Here is a 16,501-nt window from a genome sequence, read left to right on the forward strand (position 1 = left end):
TATGAAGCAACGCTGGAAAACGAGGAGGCGTGCGAAGCTTTAGATGGAGGTCTTTTATACAAGGGAAATTTAATCCGGACAAAAAGACTTTAAGTGAACGAAATCATGGTCTCCTTTTTGCAACTGCCCCTGTTCATACCGGATGAAGAGGTGCTGGAGAAGCTACAGAGGTGGGGAGTGGACCCTGTCCTTCCATTGAGGCGGCGCTTCTACCCGGGCACATCCGTAGAAGACGGAACGAGGTTCATCAAAGCTAAATTCCCCAAGGATGTGGCCTCCCTGCCGTACTCCACCAGGTTCGAGACTCCGGACGGTCCCCTGTACTGCCGGGTGATTCACGACCGGCAGGTGAAAATCTGCCGGTTGTGCATGAACCCTGGTCACGTGCTGCGGGAGTGTCCGGAGTTCACGTGCAGGGAGTGCTCGCGGCAGGGTCACTACGCCCGGGAGTGCGACGCTCTAAAATGCCCAGACTGCTGCCGTGCACTCGCACGCTGCACTTGTGTTTCCTCTGCCGAGAAAGAGGGAGAAGTAAACGAGTCAGAGATAAACATGGAGACATCAAAGGAGGGGGATGAGGGTCCCTCCCAGGAGCCGGCACCTGTAGAAGATCCCCCCTGTGCCCAACCCCCTGGACAACAGGCCTCAGAGCGCGAGGACTCAGGCATGGACATCGAAATTTTAACCGGAGCGGTTGAGACCGAGGCGGTGGGGGAGAGGGAGCAGAGAGAAGAGGAGACCCAGACGCACATGGAACTAATTAAAGAAGAACCATTGGATGAAGTTAAAAAAGGTAACTGTGACGTTTTAAACAAGTTGGGCAATTTTATGAGCAAGAGGAAAAGGTTAAAACCAAGTATTGACACGGACAAGGTATTACAAGCACGGGAGAGAAGAAGAAAGGCAAAACAAACAGAAATAACTGGAGGGAGATATGAGGTTTTACAGGATGATGGTGGCACATGATATATTTTTGGTTTTTATGTTTTGTCTGACTTGGATTATTTACTGCTACTTATTTAGTTCAATGGGGTGGAATTTTATTTCAATAAACATGAGGGGAGGGGTGAATCCCGAAAAATTACAGAAGTTAATCAGAGAGACTGAGAAAAATGATATTATTTTATTGCAAGAAACGAACTGGACAAGTGTGATAGCGGAGGATTTTAGAAAACGATGGGATGGGGAGGTTTTATTTAATAATTGTGAGGGAAGAGGTAGAGGAGTGGCTTTTTTAATTAAAAGGAATATGGTTGAGGAAGTAACAGAAATATATAATGATAAAAAAGGAAAAATACTAACTATAAGTGTTGGAGAAGGTAATGAGAAAATGAATGTTTGTAACATACATGCACCGAATGAAGAGAAAGAGAAAGTTGAATTTTTTATGAAATTAAAAGTTCTAATCGAGGCTTGGGGGGAAACTGTGGTTGCTGGGGATTTTAATATAGCACTACAGAAAGAAGATGTGGCAGATAATATAGTTTTTAGAGCAGAAAGGGGAAGAAAGGAACTAATACAGGTAATGGAAGAACTCGATTTAATAGATGTATGGAGAGAAAGGAATAAAGGAGTTAGAAAGTTTAGCAGAAGACAAATTGTTTTAGATGAAATTAAGCAAAGCAGAATTGATATTGTTTTGGCAAAAAGTAGTTTTATGGAGAATTTTAAAAGTATTTACTACAGAAGATGTAATTTTAGTGATCATGACTTTATTGTTTTTAATATAGATCTGAATAAAATAGAGAAGGGGCCGGGGGTATGGATTTTAAATACAAAAGTCTTAAAAGACAATTTTTATCAAATGGAAATAGAAAATATAATTGTGAACAGCATAAAGAACATGACAAAGTATGAAAGTAACTTGGGAATATGGTGGGACAATCTAAAGTATGATATTAAAAGACATTCGATTTTGTTTTGTAAAAAACTGAGAAGACAGGAAAGGGGGAGAGAAGAAAAGTTACGAAAAGAACTAGAAGAGGAACTAAAACAAAGTGATGGGAAAAATGAAAACACGAATAAAATTATGGAGATAGAAGATGAACTTAAAAAAATAGAAGAAGAGAAATTCCAGGGAGCTATGATAAGAAGTAGAGCGAAATATATGATTGAAGGCGAACGATGCACAAAGTTCTTTTTTGAACTAGAAAAAAACAGACAGAAAACGGAAGAAATTAAATGTATTAAAAATGGAGAAGGAAAGAGATTGACAGATAAGGACAATATTTTAAAGGAAATAAAAAGATTCTATACCAACTTATTTTCAAAACAAGGTGTGGAAGAGGGTGCAAAAGATTTTTTATTGAATAATATTAAGAGTAAAGTAAGTAAGGAAGATAAAACAATGTGCAATAGAGACATCAATAGTGAAGAAATAGAGAGAGCCATAGATGAGATGAAAAACGGCAGGAGTCCTGGTCTGGATGGCTTACCATGTGAATTTTACAAGGTTTTTAAAGGTTCTCTTGTTCCTGTTTTAAGACAAATGTATGAAGAAGTGTGGAAAGGAGGGGCTCTCAGCTCAAGGATGTCAAGAGGTTTAATTAAAATTATATATAAAAAGAAAGGGGACAGGGAAGAGCTGCAGAATTTTAGACCCATAAGCCTTTTAAATTGTGACTACAAGATTTTGGCGAAGATAATGGCAAACAGACTGAAGCGGGTCTTACCAACAGTCATCCAAACTAACCAGGCTTATGCGGTAATAGGCAGAAACATCTCAGACACAGTTAATGGTGTGAGGGACAAAGTCTGGTACATGGAGAAGGCAGGAGTCAGTGGCTTTTTAATTAATGCAGACTTAGAAAAAGCGTTTGATAGGGTAGAGCACGATTTTCTATTTGCGGTTTTAGAAAGATTTGATTTTGGAGAAAACATAATCCGGTGTCTGAGATGTCTCTACGCTGATGCCAAGAGTTGTGTCAAATGCAATGGTTTTTTAACAGATTTTATTCCTTTAACCAGGTCAATAAGACAGGGCTGTCCACTGTCAGCAATACTTTACTCTTTGGTTGCAGAACCTTTAGGACTTGCGATCAATGCTGACAATGGAATAAAAGGGGTAAAGATTGAAGGTTTTAAGAATTTTAACACAGAAACCAAAATTTATCAATATGCAGATGACACAACCCTAATTTTAAAAGATGAGCACAGCATTTTTAAAGCGTTGGATGCCATAGAAATATACAGCCGGGGTTCAGGAGCTCGGATGAATGTTGGCAAAACTGAGATTTTAAAATTAGGAAAGCAAACCGCCTTGTCAAGGACACTGCCTTTTAAAGAAGTAAAAGATAACCTTTAAATTCTGGGGGTGAGAATAGGACCAAATGAAAAAGAAACTACGAAACTGATGTGGGAGGAGACAATCGGGAAAATAAGAAATAGATTGGCATTTTGGAAAAGGAGAAGTCTTACTCTGAAGGGAAAAATTTTAGTTGTTAATACACTGTTTTTATCCAAAATATGGAGTGTCCTTGGATCAGAGTGTTTGCCATTACCCACAGTTAAAACTCTGAAGCAGTATGTGACTGATTTTATTTGGGATGGTAAGCCAGCTAAAATAGCCTATGAGACTCTGATTGGAAGGGTGGAGGAGGGCGGTCTGGGATTGCTCGATCCATCCATAAGACTGAAGGCTTTAAGAATAAAAACTGTTAAAAATTTCATGAGGGAGGGAGACAAAGAATCGACACGAATTCTGGAATACTTTTTAGACAAAACTTTTAAAATGGGGCCTTCAGCCTTGTGGATGAAAACAAAAGAATATATGACAAACGGCATCCCAGACTTTTATAGGGAAGTTTTAAGGGCTTGGAGTGATTTTATAGGACATGTAGTTTTTAAACCGGAGGGAAAGGAAGAAATTTTAAATCAACCCTTGTTCTTAAATCCGAATTTACGAATTGGAGGAGGGAACTTTTACAAGCACTGGTTTGACGCAGGATTCCGAAAAATCAGAGATCTTTTGTACGAGGTCAGACCGGGATTCTTGCCATTTCAGGCTTTCATTGACGAGATTGGTGCAACAGTAGACGAATGTAATGAAGAAAAAATCAGGAATGAGTACATGACAATAAAAAAAGCAGTTCCTAAAGAATGGTGGACAATTATAGAAAGAAATGAAAAGAAACAAGAGGAAGGTCCAATGAGAATAGAGATGAAGGACACAGGGACACCTTTTAGTGCTCTTGTTTTAAAAGACTTCTATTCTGTTTTTAGAGAAATGGCTTTTATACAACCGAGAGCAAATTCTTATTGGGAAAAGATGTTTGTAGATTTTAACACAAAAGATGTGTGGAGAAACATCAGAATCGGTTTGAAATGCCCTTCGTTAGAAAATTTTGATTTCCTTTTAGCCCACAACTGTGTTTTTAATGAAATGAGACTTTTTAAGATGGGACTTGCGAGGGATGAAACATGCAAAATATGCAAGAAGGAGAAAGAGGGCTTAAAGCATATGTTCTTTAACTGTGAAGAACTGAAAAAACTGACCGCAGTGCTTAAGGAAATGACGAAAGGTTTTGGACAGAATGAGCAGTATGTTGATGAAAATTGGGAGAAGATGTTTTTATTTGGGATGATACAAGGTAAAAAAGGAAAAAATAACCAGGCACTCAATATAGTTTTGTCAGTGGCTAGGCATACAGTGTGGGTAAGAAGAACGGTTTTGAAGAATAAAGGACGGAAACTGGATATATGCAAACTGTTTGAAAGCAAATTGAAAAGAATAATGGAAGCACTGTATGTCTATTTTAATAATAACGGAATTTTAGAGGTTTTTAACAAAATATTTGTTCTTACTAATCCTTTTGTGCAAATAACTTGGGAGGGTGTAAGAATAATTTTACCAGATGTGATGTAATCAATGTGCCTGTTTGTTTTTTAGAGAAAGTGAAGAAAAAAAGAATAAAAAAAAAAAAAGATCTCGTCCGATCTCGGAAGCTAAGCAGGGTCGGGCCTGGTTAGTACTTGGATGGGAGACCGCCTGGGAATACCAGGTGCTGTAAGCTTTTTACTTCCAGCAAAGTTTTTGCTATTTTGTTAGAAGAAGAGGGAAGAAAAAAAGAAGAAAAAAAAAAAAAAAAAAAAAAAATCTCGTCCGATCTCGGAAGCTAAGCAGGGTCGGGCCTGGTTAGTACTTGGATGGGAGACCGCCTGGGAATACCAGGTGCTGTAAGCTTTTTACTTCCATCAAACTTTTTGGTATTTTTTCTGGCCTCGGAGCATCCCCTTTTGGACGGAGTTGCATTCTTTCACAACCTTTTTGCAAAACAAATAAATGAAGAATTACACACATATTAAACCACTGTTGTTTTATAATTTGCTACCCCTCTTGGCACACAGTGGAGTTGCAACTTCCGCGGTGTTGATTATAAATACTGAAAATCCACCCTCTTCTTTCGCTTACGGCCATACTACCCTGAACACGCCCGATCTCGTCCGATCTCGGAAGCTAAGCAGGGTCGGGCCTGGTTAGTACTTGGATGGGAGACCGCCTGGGAATACCAGGTGCTGTAAGCTTTTTACTTCCAGCAAACTTTTTGGTATTTTTTCTGGCCTCGGAGCAGCCCCTTTTGGACGGATTTGCATTCTTTCACAACCTTTTTGCAAAACAAATAAATGAAGAAATACGAACATATTAAACCATTGTTGTTTTATAATTTGCTACCCCTCTTGGCAAACAGTGGGGTTGCAACTTCCGCGGTGTTGATTATAAATACTGAAAATTCACCCTCTTCTCTCGCTTACGGCCATACTACCCTGAACACGCCCGATCTCGTCCGATCTCGGAAGCTAAGCAGGGTCGGGCCTGGTTAGTACTTGGATGGGAGACCTCCTGGGAATACCAGGTGCGGTAAGCTTTTTACTTCCAGCAAACTTTTTGGTATTTTTTCTGGCCTCGGAGCAGCCCCTTTTGGACGGATTTGCATTCTTTCACAACCTGTTTGCAAAACAAATAAATGAAGAATTACACACATATTAAACCCCTGTTGTTCTATAAATGGCTACCCCTCTTGGCAAACAGTGGAGTTGCAACTTCCGCGGTGTTGATTATAGATACTGAAAATTCACCCTCTTCTTTCGCTTACGGCCATACTACCCTGAACACGCCCGATCTCGGAAGCTAAGCAGGGTCGGGCCTGGTTAGTACTTGGATGGGAGACCGCCTGGGAATACCAGGTGCTGTAAGCTTTTTACTTCCAGCAAACTTTTTGGTATTTTTTCTGGCCTCGGAGCAGCCCCTTTTGGACGGATTTGCATTCTTTCACAACCTGTTTGCAAAACAAATAAATGAAGAATTACACACATATTAAACCACTGTTGTTTTATAATTTGCTACCCCTCTTGGCACACAGTGGCGTTGCAACTTCCGTGGTGTAATTATAAATACTAAAAATTCTCCCTCTTCTTTCGCTTACGGCCATACTACCCTGAACACGCCCGATCTCGTCCGATCTCGGAAGCTAAGCAGGGTCGGGCCTGGTTAGTACTTGGATGGGAGACCGCCTGGGAATACCCGGTGCTGTAAGCGTTTTACTTCCAGCAAACTTTTTGGTATTTTTTCTGGCCTCGGAGCAGCCCCTTTTGGACGGATTTGCATTCTTTCACAACCTTTTTGCAAAACAAATAAATGAAGAAATACGAACATATTAAACCATTGTTGTTTTATAATTTGCTACCCCTCTTGGCAAACAGTGGGGTTGCAACTTCCGCGGTGTTGATTATAAATACTGAAAATTCACCCCCTTCTCTCGCTTACGGCCATACTACCCTGAACACGCCCGATCTCGTCCGATCTCGGAAGCTAAGCAGGGTCGGGCCTGGTTAGTACTTGGATGGGAGACCGCCTGGGAATACCAGGTGCTGTAAGCTTTTTACTTCCAGCAAACTTTTTGGTATTTTTTCTGGCCTCGGAGCAGCCCCTTTTGGACGGATTTGCATTCTTTCACAACCTGTTTGCAAAACAAATAAATGAAGAATTACACATATTAAACCCCTGTTGTTCTATAAATGGCTACCCCTCTTGGCAAACAGTGGAGTTGCAACTTCCGCGGTGTTGATTATAAATACTGAAAATTCACCCTCTTCTTTCGCTTACGGCCATACTACCCTGAAAACGCCCGATCTCGTCCGATCTCGGAAGCTAAGCAGGGTCGGGCCTGGTTAGTACTTGGATGGGAGACCGCCTGGGAATACCAGGTGCTGTAAGCTTTTTACTTCCAGCAAGCTTTTTGGTATTTTTTCTGGCCTCGGAGCAGCCCCTTTTGGACGGATTTGCATTCTTTCACAACCTGTTTGCAAAACAAATAAATGAAGAATTACACACATATTAAACCCCTGTTGTTTTATAAATGGCTACCCCTCTTGGCAAACAGTGGAGTTGCAACTTCCACGGTGTTGATTATAAATACTGAAAATTCACCCTCTTCTTTCGCTTACGGCCATACTACCCTGAACACGCCCGATCTCGGAAGCTAAGCAGGGTCGGGCCTGGTTAGTACTTGGATGGGAGACCGCCTGGGAATACCAGGTGCTGTAAGCTTTTTACTTCCAGCAAGCTTTTTGGTATTTTTTCTGGCCTCGGAGCAGCCCCTTTTGGACGGATTTGCATTCTTTCACAACCTTTTTGCAAAACAAATAAATGAAGAATTACACACATATTAAACCCCTATTGTTTTATAAATGGCTACCCCTCTTGGCACACAGTGGCGTTGCAACTTCCGTGGTGTGATTATAAATACTGAAAATTCTCCTTATTCTTTCGCTTACGGCCATACTACCCTGAACACTCCCGATCTCGTCCGATCTCGGAAGCTAAGCAGGGTCAGGCCTGGTTAGTACTTGGATGGGAGACCGCCTGGGAATACCAGGTGCTGTAAGCTTTTTACTTCCAGCAAGCTTTTTGGTATTTTTTCTGGCCTCGGAGCAGCCCCTTTTGGACGGATTTGCATTCTTTCACAACCTGTTTGCAAAACAAATAAATGAAGAATTACACACATATTAAACCCCTGTTGTTTTATAAATGGCTACCCCTCTTGGCAAACAGTGGAGTTGCAACTTCCGCGGTGTTGATTATAAATAGTGAAAATCCACCCTCTTCTTTCGCTTACGGCCATACTACCCTGAACACGCCCGATCTCGGAAGCTAAGCAGGGTCGGGCCTGGTTAGTACTTGGATGGGAGACCGCCTGGGAATACCAGGTGCTGTAAGCTTTTTACTTCCAGCAAACTTTTTGGTATTTTTTCTGGCCTCGGAGCAGCCCCTTTTGGACGGATTTGCATTCTTTCACAACCTTTTTGCAAAACAAATAAATGAAGAAATACGAACATATTAAACCATTGTTGTTTTATAATTTGCTACCCCTCTTGGCAAACAGTGGGGTTGCAACTTCCGCGGTGTTGATTATAAATACTGAAAATTCACCCCCTTCTCTCGCTTACGGCCATACTACCCTGAACACGCCCGATCTCGTCCGATCTCGGAAGCTAAGCAGGGTCGGGCCTGGTTAGTACTTGGATGGGAGACCGCCTGGGAATACCAGGTGCTGTAAGCTTTTTACTTCCAGCAAACTTTTTGGTATTTTTTCTGGCCTCGGAGCAGCCCCTTTTGGACGGATTTGCATTCTTTCACAACCTTTTTGCAAAACAGATAAATGAAGAATTACACACATATTAAACCACTGTTGTTTTATAATTTGCTACCCCTCTTGGCACACAGTGGCGTTGCAACTTCCGTGGTGTAATTATAAATACTAAAAATTCTCCCTCTTCTTTCGCTTACGGCCATACTACCCTGAACACGCCCGATCTCGGAAGCTAAGCAGGGTCGGGCCTGGTTAGTACTTGGATGGGAGACCGCCTGGGAATACCAGGTGCTGTAAGCTTTTTACTTCCAGCAAGCTTTTTGGTATTTTTTCTGGCCTCGGAGCAGCCCCATTTGGACGGATTTGCATTATTTCACAACCTGTTTGCAAAACAAATAAATGAAGAATTACACACATATTAAACCCCTGTTGTTTTATAAATTGTTACCCCTCTTGGCAAACAGTGGCGTTGCAACTTCCGCGGTGTTGATTATAAATACTGAAAATTCACCTCATTCGCTTACGGCCATACTACCCTGAACACGCCCGATCTCGTCCGATCTCGGAAGCTAAGCAGGGTCGGGCCTGGTTAGTACTTGGATGGGAGACCGCCTGGGAATACCAGGTGCTGTAAGCTTTTTACTTCCAGCAAGCTTTTTGGTATTTTTTCTGGCCTCGGAGCAGCCCCTTTTGGACGGATTTGCATTCTTTCACAACCTTTTTGCAAAACAAATAAATGAAGAATTACACACATATTAAACCACTGTTGTTTTATAATTTGCTACCCCTCTTGGCACACAGTGGAGTTGCAACTTCCGCGGTGTTGATTATAAATACTGAAAATTCACTCTCTTCTTTTGCTTACGGCCATACTACCCTGAACACGCCCGATCTCGTCCGATCTCGGAAGCTAAGCAGGGTCGGGCCTGGTTAGTACTTGGATGGGAGACCGCCTGGGAATACCAGGTGCTGTAAGCTTTTTACTTCCAGCAAACTTTTTGGTATTTTTTCTGGCCTCGGAGCAGCCCCTTTTGGACGGATTTGCATTCTTTCACAACCTGTTTGCAAAACAAATAAATGAAGAATTACGCACATATTAAACCCCTGTTGTTCTATAAATTGCTACCCCTCTTGGCAAACAGTGGAGTTGCAACTTCCGCGGTGTTGATTATAAATACTGAAAATTCACCCTCTTCTTTCGCTTACGGCCATACTACCCTGAACACGCCCGATCTCGTCCGATCTCGGAAGCTAAGCAGGGTCGGGCCCGGTTAGTACTTGGATGGGAGACCGCCTGGGAATACCAGGTGCTGTAAGCTTTTTACTTCCAGCAAGCTTTTTGGTATTTTTTCTGGCCTCGGAGCAGCCCCTTTTGGACGGATTTGCATTCTTTCACAACCTTTTTGCAAAACAAATAAATGAAGAATTACACACATATTAAACCCCTATTGTTTTATAAATGGCTACCCCTCTTGGCACACAGTGGCGTTGCAACTTCCGTGGTGTGATTATAAATACTGAAAATTCTCCTTATTCTTTCGCTTACGGCCATACTACCCTGAACACTCCCGATCTCGTCCGATCTCGGAAGCTAAGCAGGGTCGGGCCTGGTTAGTACTTGGATGGGAGACCGCCTGGGAATACCAGGTGCTGTAAGCTTTTTACTTCCAGCAAACTTTTTGGTATTTTTTCTGGCCTCGGAGCAGCCCCTTTTGGACGGATTTGCATTCTTTCACAACCTTTTTGCAAAACAAATAAATGAAGAAATACGAACATATTAAACCATTGTTGTTTTATAATTTGCTACCCCTCTTGGCAAACAGTGGGGTTGCAACTTCCGCGGTGTTGATTATAAATACTGAAAATTCACCCTCTTCTCTCGCTTACGGCCATACTACCCTGAACACGCCCGATCTCGTCCGATCTCGGAAGCTAAGCAGGGTCGGGCCTGGTTAGTACTTGGATGGGAGACCGCCTGGGAATACCAGGTGCTGTAAGCTTTTTACTTCCAGCAAACTTTTTGGTATTTTTTCTGGCCTCGGAGCAGCCCCTTTTGGACGGATTTGCATTCTTTCACAACCTGTTTGCAAAACAAATAAATGAAGAATTACACACATATTAAACCCCTGTTGTTTTATAAATGGCTACCCCTCTTGGCAAACAGTGGCGTTGCAACTTCCGCGGTGTTGATTATAAATAGTGAAAATCCACCCTCTTCTTTCGCTTACGGCCATACTACCCTGAACACGCCCGATCTCGGAAGCTAAGCAGGGTCGGGCCTGGTTAGTACTTGGATGGGAGACCGCCTGGGAATACCAGGTGCTGTAAGCTTTTTACTTCCAGCAAACTTTTTGGTATTTTTTCTGGCCTCGGAGCAGCCCCTTTTGGACGGATTTGCATTCTTTCACAACCTGTTTGCAAAACAAATAAATGAAGAATTACGCACATATTAAACCCCTGTTGTTCTATAAATGGCTACCCCTCTTGGCAAACAGTGGAGTTGCAACTTCCGCGGTGTTGATTATAAATACTGAAAATTCACCCTCTTCTTTCGCTTACGGCCATACTACCCTGAACACGCCCGATCTCGTCCGATCTCGGAAGCTAAGCAGGGTCGGGCCCGGTTAGTACTTGGATGGGAGACCGCCTGGGAATACCAGGTGCTGTAAGCTTTTTACTTCCAGCAAGCTTTTTGGTATTTTTTCTGGCCTCGGAGCAGCCCCTTTTGGACGGATTTGCATTCTTTCACAACCTTTTTGCAAAACAAATAAATGAAGAATTACACACATATTAAACCACTGTTGTTTTATAATTTGCTACCCCTCTTGGCACACAGTGGAGTTGCAACTTCCGCGGTGTTGATTATAAATACTGAAAATCCACCTTCTTCTTTCGCTTACGGCCATACTACCCTGAACACGCCCGATCTCGTCCGATCTCGGTAGCTAAGCAGGGTCGGGCCTGGTTAGTACTTGGATGGGAGACCGCCTGGGAATACCAGGTGCTGTAAGCTTTTTACTTCCAGCAAACTTTTTGGTATTTTTTCTGGCCTCGGAGCAGCCCCTTTTGGACGGATTTGCATTCTTTCACAACCTGTTTGCAAAACAAATAAATGAAGAATTACACATATTATTATTATTATTATTATTATTATTAAACCCCTGTTGTTCTATAAATGGCTACCCCTCTTGGCAAACAGTGGAGTTGCAACTTCCGCGGTGTTGATTATAAATACTAAAAATTCACCCTCTTCTTTCGCTTACGGCCATACTACCCTGAACACGCCCGATCTCGTCCGATCTCGGAAGCTAAGCAGGGTCGGGCCTGGTTAGTACTTGGATGGGAGACCTCCTGGGAATACCAGGTGCTGTAAGCTTTTTACTTCCAGCAAACTTTTTGGTATTTTTTCTGGCCTCGGAGCAGCCCCTTTTGGACGGATTTGCATTCTTTCACAACCTGTTTGCAAAACAAATAAATGAAGAATTACACACATATTAAACCCCTGTTGTTTTATAAATGGCTACCCCTCTTGGCAAACAGTGGCGTTGCAACTTCCGCGGTGTTGATTATAAATACTGAAAATTCACGCTCTTCTCTCGCTTACGGCCATACTACCCTGAACACGCCCGATCTCGTCCGATCTCGGAAGCTAAGCAGTCGGGCCTGGTTAGTACTTGGATGGGAGACCGCCTGGGAATACCAGGTGCTGTAAGCTTTTTACTTCCAGCAAACTTTTTGGTATTTTTTCTGGCCTCGGAGCAGCCCCTTTTGGACGGATTTGCATTCTTTCACAACCGGTTTGCAAAACATATAAATGAAGAATTACACACATATTAAACCCCTGTTGTTTTATAATTGGCTACCCCTCTTGGCAAACAGTGGCGCTGCAACTTCCGCGGTGTTGATTATAAATACTAAAAATTCTCCGTCGACTTTCGCTTACGGCCATACTACCCTGAACACGCCCGATCTCGTCCGATCTCGGAAGCTAAGCAGGGTCGGGCCTGGTTAGTACTTGGATGGGAGACCGCCTGGGAATACCAGGTGCTGTAAGCTTTTTACTTCCAGCAAACTTTTTAGTAGTTTTTCTGGCCTCGGAGCAGCCCCTTTTGGACGGATACAGCATTCTTTCACAACCGGTTTGCAAAACAAATAAATGAAGAATTACGCCCATATTAAACCCCTGTTGTTTTATAATTGGCTACCCCTCTTGGCAAACAGTGGCGCTGCAACTTCCGCAGTGTTGATTATAAATACTGAAAATTCTCCCTCTTCTTTCGCTTACGGCCATACTACCCTGAACACGCCCGATCTCGTCCGATCTCGGAAGCTAAGCAGGGTCGGGCCTGGTTAGTACTTGGATGGGAGACCGCCTGGGAATACCAGGTGCTGTAAGCTTTTTACTTCCAGCAAACTTTTTGGTATTTTTTCTGGCCTCGGAGCAGCCCCTTTTGGACGGATTTGCATTCTTTCACAACCTGTTTGCAAAACAAATAAATGAAGAATTACACACATATTAAACCCCTGTTGTTTTATAAATGGCTACCCCTCTTGGCAAACAGTGGCGTTGCAACTTCCGCGGTGTTGATTATAAATACTGAAAATTCACCCTCTTCTTTCGCTTACGGCCATACTACCCTGAACACGCCCGATCTCTGACCGATCTCGGAAGCTAAGCAGGGTCGGGCCTGGTTAGTACTTGGATGGGAGAACGCCTGGGAATACCAGGTGCTGTAAGCTTTTTACTTCCAGCAAAGTTTTTGGTATTTTTTCTGGCTTCGGAGCAGCCCCTTTTGGACGGATTTGCATTCTTTCACAACCTTTTTGCAAAACAAATAAATGAAGAATTACACACATATTAAACCCCTGTTGTTTTATAATTGGCTACCCCTCTTGGCAAACAGTGGCGCTGCAACTTCCGCAGTGTTGAATATAAATACTGGAAATTCTCCCTCTTATTTCGCTTACGGCCATACTACCCTGAACACGCCCGATCTCGTCCGATCTCAGAAGCTAAGCAGGGTCGAGCCTGGTTAGTACTTGGTTGGGAGACAGCCTGGGAATACCAGGTGCTGTAAGCTTTTTACTTCCAGCAAAGTTTTTGGGTTTTTTTCTGGCCTCGGAGCAGCCCCTTTTGGATGGATACAGCATTCTTTCACAACCTTTTTGCAAAACAAATAAATGAAGAATTACACTCATATTAAACCACTGTTGTTTTATAATTTGCTACCCCTCTTGGCACACAGTGGCGTTGCAACTTCCGTGGTGTAATTATAAATACTAAAAATTCTCCCTCTTCTTTCGCTTACGGCCATACTACCCCGAACACGCCCGATCTCGTCCGATCTCGGAAGCTAAGCAGGGTCGGGCCTGGTTAGTACTTGGATGGGAGACCGCCTGGGAATACCAGGTGCGGTAAGCTTTTTACTTCCAGCAAACTTTTTGGTATTTTTTCTGGCCTCGGAGCAGCCCCTTTTGGACGGATTTGCATTCTTTCACAACCTGTTTGCAAAACAAATAAATGAAGAATTACACACATATTAAACCCCTGTTGTTCTATAAATGGCTACCCCTCTTGGCAAACAGTGGAGTTGCAACTTCCGCGGTGTTGATTATAGATACTGAAAATTCACCCTCTTCTTTCGCTTACGGCCATACTACCCTGAACACGCCCGATCTCGGAAGCTAAGCAGGGTCGGGCCTGGTTAGTACTTGGATGGGAGACCGCCTGGGAATACCAGGTGCTGTAAGCTTTTTACTTCCAGCAAACTTTTTGGTATTTTTTCTGGCCTCGGAGCAGCCCCTTTTGGGCGGATTTGCATTCTTTCACAACCTGTTTGCAAAACAAATAAATGAAGAATTACGCACATATTAAACCCCTGTTGTTCTATAAATGGCTACCCCTCATGCCAAACAGTGGAGTTGCAACTTCCGCGGTGTTGATTATAAATACTGAAAATTCACCCTCTTCTTTCGCTTACGGCCATACTACCCTGAACAGGCCCGATCTCGTCCGATCTCGGAAACTAAGCAGGGTCGGGCCTGGTTAGTACTTGGATGGGAGACCGCCTGGGAATACCAGGTGCTGTAAGCTTTTTACTTCCAGCAAAGACACTGCTGATAAACAAGAGGAGAAGAGGGATGAATTCACTGTTCCGCCTCCAGTTTCTATGGGAAAATGGACCAACAAGGAAAGGGTTCTCATCTTCTCATCGAGAGGTGTTGACTACAGAACGCGACATTTGATGCAAGACATGAGGAGCATCATGCCACATTCAAAAGCAGATACCAAAATGGACAGAAAAGACAAGTTATTTGTGATCAATGAGGTATGTGAGATGAAGAACTGCAATAAGTGCCTATTTTTTGAAGCCAAGAAGAAACAAGATCTCTACATGTGGATATCAAATACTCCTAACGGGCCATCTGCCAAATTCCTGGTTCAGAATATTCACACTCTGGCTGAGCTCAAGATGACTGGGAATTGCCTGAAAGGTTCCAGACCGCTTCTGTCCTTCGATCCTACATTCGACAAGGAGCCTCATTACGCATTACTGAAAGAGCTTTTTATACAGACGTTTTCTACGCCACATTATCACCCAAAAAGCCAACCCTTTGTAGACCATGTCTTCACCTTCACTATTGTGGACGAAAGGATTTGGTTCAGAAACTACCAGATCATTGAGGAGGATGCAGCGCTCGTGGAAATCGGACCACGCTTCGTTTTAAACCTCATAAAAATGTTTCAAGGAAGCTTCGGGGGACCAACGCTTTATGAAAACCCAAACTTCAAGTCGCCAAATAGGCACCGGCGCGAGCTCCGCATAGCAGCAGCGGCCCGTGTGCGTGAGAGGCAGGTCGTGAAGGAGATGCAGAAGATGAAGAAGGCCGAGATCAAGCCAGAGATTGTCAGCGATGTGACCGACAGCGTCTTCGATACGCCGGCACCTGAGAAACCGGTCGTGATTGAGACAGAGCCGCCCGAACGCGTTTCAACAACTAAAAAGAAGGGCAAAATGTTTAAAAGGAACCGGATGCAGAAGGCCCGCCTGTAAATGGACGGACTGTTAAGTGACAGGGAGAGAGTTGAAAGTACATTTATTAACTTCATGTTTTTTTTAGTGTGTGCAACATATCAAGTTGCTTTTTGTCATGTTTCGAACGAAGCTTCATTTCTGCTTTTGATGTTTTGTACATTTTCAGACCAAAAAAAAGTACTGGCATAAAAATCTTAAACCTTTGGGTGAAAGTCAGTTTCAAGTAAAAAAATCTCGTCCGATCTCGGAAGCTAAGCAGGGTCGGGCCTGGTTAGTACTTGGATGGGAGACCGCCTGGGAATACCAGGTGCTGTAAGCTTTTTACTTCCAGCAAACTTTTTGGTATTTTTTCTGGCCTCGGAGAAGCCCCTTTTGGACGGATTTGCATTCTTTCACAACCTGTTTGCAAAACAAATAAATGAAGAATTACGCACATATTAAACCCCTGTTGTTCTATAAATGGTTACCCCTCTTGGCAAACAGTGGAATTGCAACTTCCGCGGTGTTGATTATAAATACTGAAAATTCACCCTCTTCTTTCGCTTACGGCCATACTACCCTGAACACGCCCGATCTCGTCCGATCTCGGAAGCTAAGCAGGGTCGGGCCTGGTTAGTACTTGGATGGGAGACCGCCTGGGAATACCAGGTGCTGTAAGCTTTTTACTTCCAGCAAGCTTTTTGGTATTTTTTCTGGCCTCGGAGCAGCCCCTTTTGGGCGGATTTGCATTCTTTCACAACCTGTTTGCAAAACAAATAAATGAAGAATTACGCACATATTAAACCCCTGTTGTTCTATAAATGGCTACCCCTCATGCCAAACAGTGGAGTTGCAACTTCCGCGGTGTTGATTATAAATACTGAAAATTCACCCTCT

The 16,501-nt window shown here is 43.0% G+C and overlaps 22 non-coding genes and 8 pseudogenes across 22 annotated transcripts; all 30 read left to right on the plus strand.

Annotated features, from left to right (window-relative positions):
• Positions 1-105: 105 nt before the first annotated feature.
• On the plus strand, positions 106-15,828 carry LOC148375746 (ribosome biogenesis protein BRX1 homolog pseudogene; annotated as a pseudogene).
• Positions 5,405-5,523, plus strand: LOC148375747 (5S ribosomal RNA). Its single transcript, XR_015849192.1, has one exon. It is a non-coding gene; the product is annotated as a 5S ribosomal RNA (ribosomal RNA).
• Positions 5,746-5,864, plus strand: LOC148375748 (5S ribosomal RNA). The gene has a single exon (XR_015847637.1). It is a non-coding gene; the product is annotated as a 5S ribosomal RNA (ribosomal RNA).
• Positions 6,087-6,195, plus strand: LOC148375749 (5S ribosomal RNA; annotated as a pseudogene).
• LOC148375750 (5S ribosomal RNA) lies at positions 6,417-6,535 on the plus strand. The gene has a single exon (XR_015847453.1). It is a non-coding gene; the product is annotated as a 5S ribosomal RNA (ribosomal RNA).
• Positions 6,758-6,876, plus strand: LOC148375751 (5S ribosomal RNA). The gene has a single exon (XR_015849193.1). It is a non-coding gene; the product is annotated as a 5S ribosomal RNA (ribosomal RNA).
• Positions 7,097-7,215, plus strand: LOC148375752 (5S ribosomal RNA). Its single transcript, XR_015847411.1, has one exon. It is a non-coding gene; the product is annotated as a 5S ribosomal RNA (ribosomal RNA).
• On the plus strand, positions 7,438-7,546 carry LOC148375753 (5S ribosomal RNA; annotated as a pseudogene).
• Positions 7,768-7,886, plus strand: LOC148375754 (5S ribosomal RNA). Its single transcript, XR_015847795.1, has one exon. It is a non-coding gene; the product is annotated as a 5S ribosomal RNA (ribosomal RNA).
• Positions 8,109-8,217, plus strand: LOC148375755 (5S ribosomal RNA; annotated as a pseudogene).
• LOC148375756 (5S ribosomal RNA) lies at positions 8,440-8,558 on the plus strand. Its single transcript, XR_015849194.1, has one exon. It is a non-coding gene; the product is annotated as a 5S ribosomal RNA (ribosomal RNA).
• Positions 8,780-8,888, plus strand: LOC148375757 (5S ribosomal RNA; annotated as a pseudogene).
• On the plus strand, positions 9,107-9,225 carry LOC148375758 (5S ribosomal RNA). The gene has a single exon (XR_015849195.1). It is a non-coding gene; the product is annotated as a 5S ribosomal RNA (ribosomal RNA).
• LOC148375759 (5S ribosomal RNA) lies at positions 9,448-9,566 on the plus strand. Its single transcript, XR_015849196.1, has one exon. It is a non-coding gene; the product is annotated as a 5S ribosomal RNA (ribosomal RNA).
• Positions 9,789-9,907, plus strand: LOC148375760 (5S ribosomal RNA). The gene has a single exon (XR_015849457.1). It is a non-coding gene; the product is annotated as a 5S ribosomal RNA (ribosomal RNA).
• On the plus strand, positions 10,129-10,247 carry LOC148375761 (5S ribosomal RNA). Its single transcript, XR_015849389.1, has one exon. It is a non-coding gene; the product is annotated as a 5S ribosomal RNA (ribosomal RNA).
• On the plus strand, positions 10,470-10,588 carry LOC148375762 (5S ribosomal RNA). Its single transcript, XR_015849197.1, has one exon. It is a non-coding gene; the product is annotated as a 5S ribosomal RNA (ribosomal RNA).
• On the plus strand, positions 10,811-10,919 carry LOC148375763 (5S ribosomal RNA; annotated as a pseudogene).
• Positions 11,142-11,260, plus strand: LOC148375764 (5S ribosomal RNA). The gene has a single exon (XR_015849458.1). It is a non-coding gene; the product is annotated as a 5S ribosomal RNA (ribosomal RNA).
• LOC148375765 (5S ribosomal RNA) lies at positions 11,483-11,601 on the plus strand. The gene has a single exon (XR_015847330.1). It is a non-coding gene; the product is annotated as a 5S ribosomal RNA (ribosomal RNA).
• Positions 11,846-11,964, plus strand: LOC148375766 (5S ribosomal RNA). The gene has a single exon (XR_015847937.1). It is a non-coding gene; the product is annotated as a 5S ribosomal RNA (ribosomal RNA).
• Positions 12,187-12,303, plus strand: LOC148375767 (5S ribosomal RNA). The gene has a single exon (XR_015848130.1). It is a non-coding gene; the product is annotated as a 5S ribosomal RNA (ribosomal RNA).
• On the plus strand, positions 12,526-12,644 carry LOC148375768 (5S ribosomal RNA). The gene has a single exon (XR_015849198.1). It is a non-coding gene; the product is annotated as a 5S ribosomal RNA (ribosomal RNA).
• LOC148375769 (5S ribosomal RNA) lies at positions 12,868-12,986 on the plus strand. The gene has a single exon (XR_015849199.1). It is a non-coding gene; the product is annotated as a 5S ribosomal RNA (ribosomal RNA).
• LOC148375770 (5S ribosomal RNA) lies at positions 13,209-13,328 on the plus strand. The gene has a single exon (XR_015848108.1). It is a non-coding gene; the product is annotated as a 5S ribosomal RNA (ribosomal RNA).
• On the plus strand, positions 13,551-13,669 carry LOC148375771 (5S ribosomal RNA; annotated as a pseudogene).
• LOC148375772 (5S ribosomal RNA) lies at positions 13,892-14,010 on the plus strand. The gene has a single exon (XR_015847988.1). It is a non-coding gene; the product is annotated as a 5S ribosomal RNA (ribosomal RNA).
• On the plus strand, positions 14,233-14,341 carry LOC148375773 (5S ribosomal RNA; annotated as a pseudogene).
• LOC148375774 (5S ribosomal RNA) lies at positions 14,564-14,682 on the plus strand. The gene has a single exon (XR_015847794.1). It is a non-coding gene; the product is annotated as a 5S ribosomal RNA (ribosomal RNA).
• Positions 15,829-16,166: 338 nt separating the features above from the next.
• On the plus strand, positions 16,167-16,285 carry LOC148375775 (5S ribosomal RNA). The gene has a single exon (XR_015849200.1). It is a non-coding gene; the product is annotated as a 5S ribosomal RNA (ribosomal RNA).
• The last annotated feature ends 216 nt before the right edge of the window (positions 16,286-16,501 follow it).

Source organism: Urocampus carinirostris, chromosome 1 (genome assembly GCF_059441175.1).
Source record: "Urocampus carinirostris isolate Australia breed hairy pipefish chromosome 1, RoL_Ucar_1.0, whole genome shotgun sequence".
In the NCBI taxonomy this organism is placed as follows: domain Eukaryota; kingdom Metazoa; phylum Chordata; class Actinopteri; order Syngnathiformes; family Syngnathidae; genus Urocampus; species Urocampus carinirostris.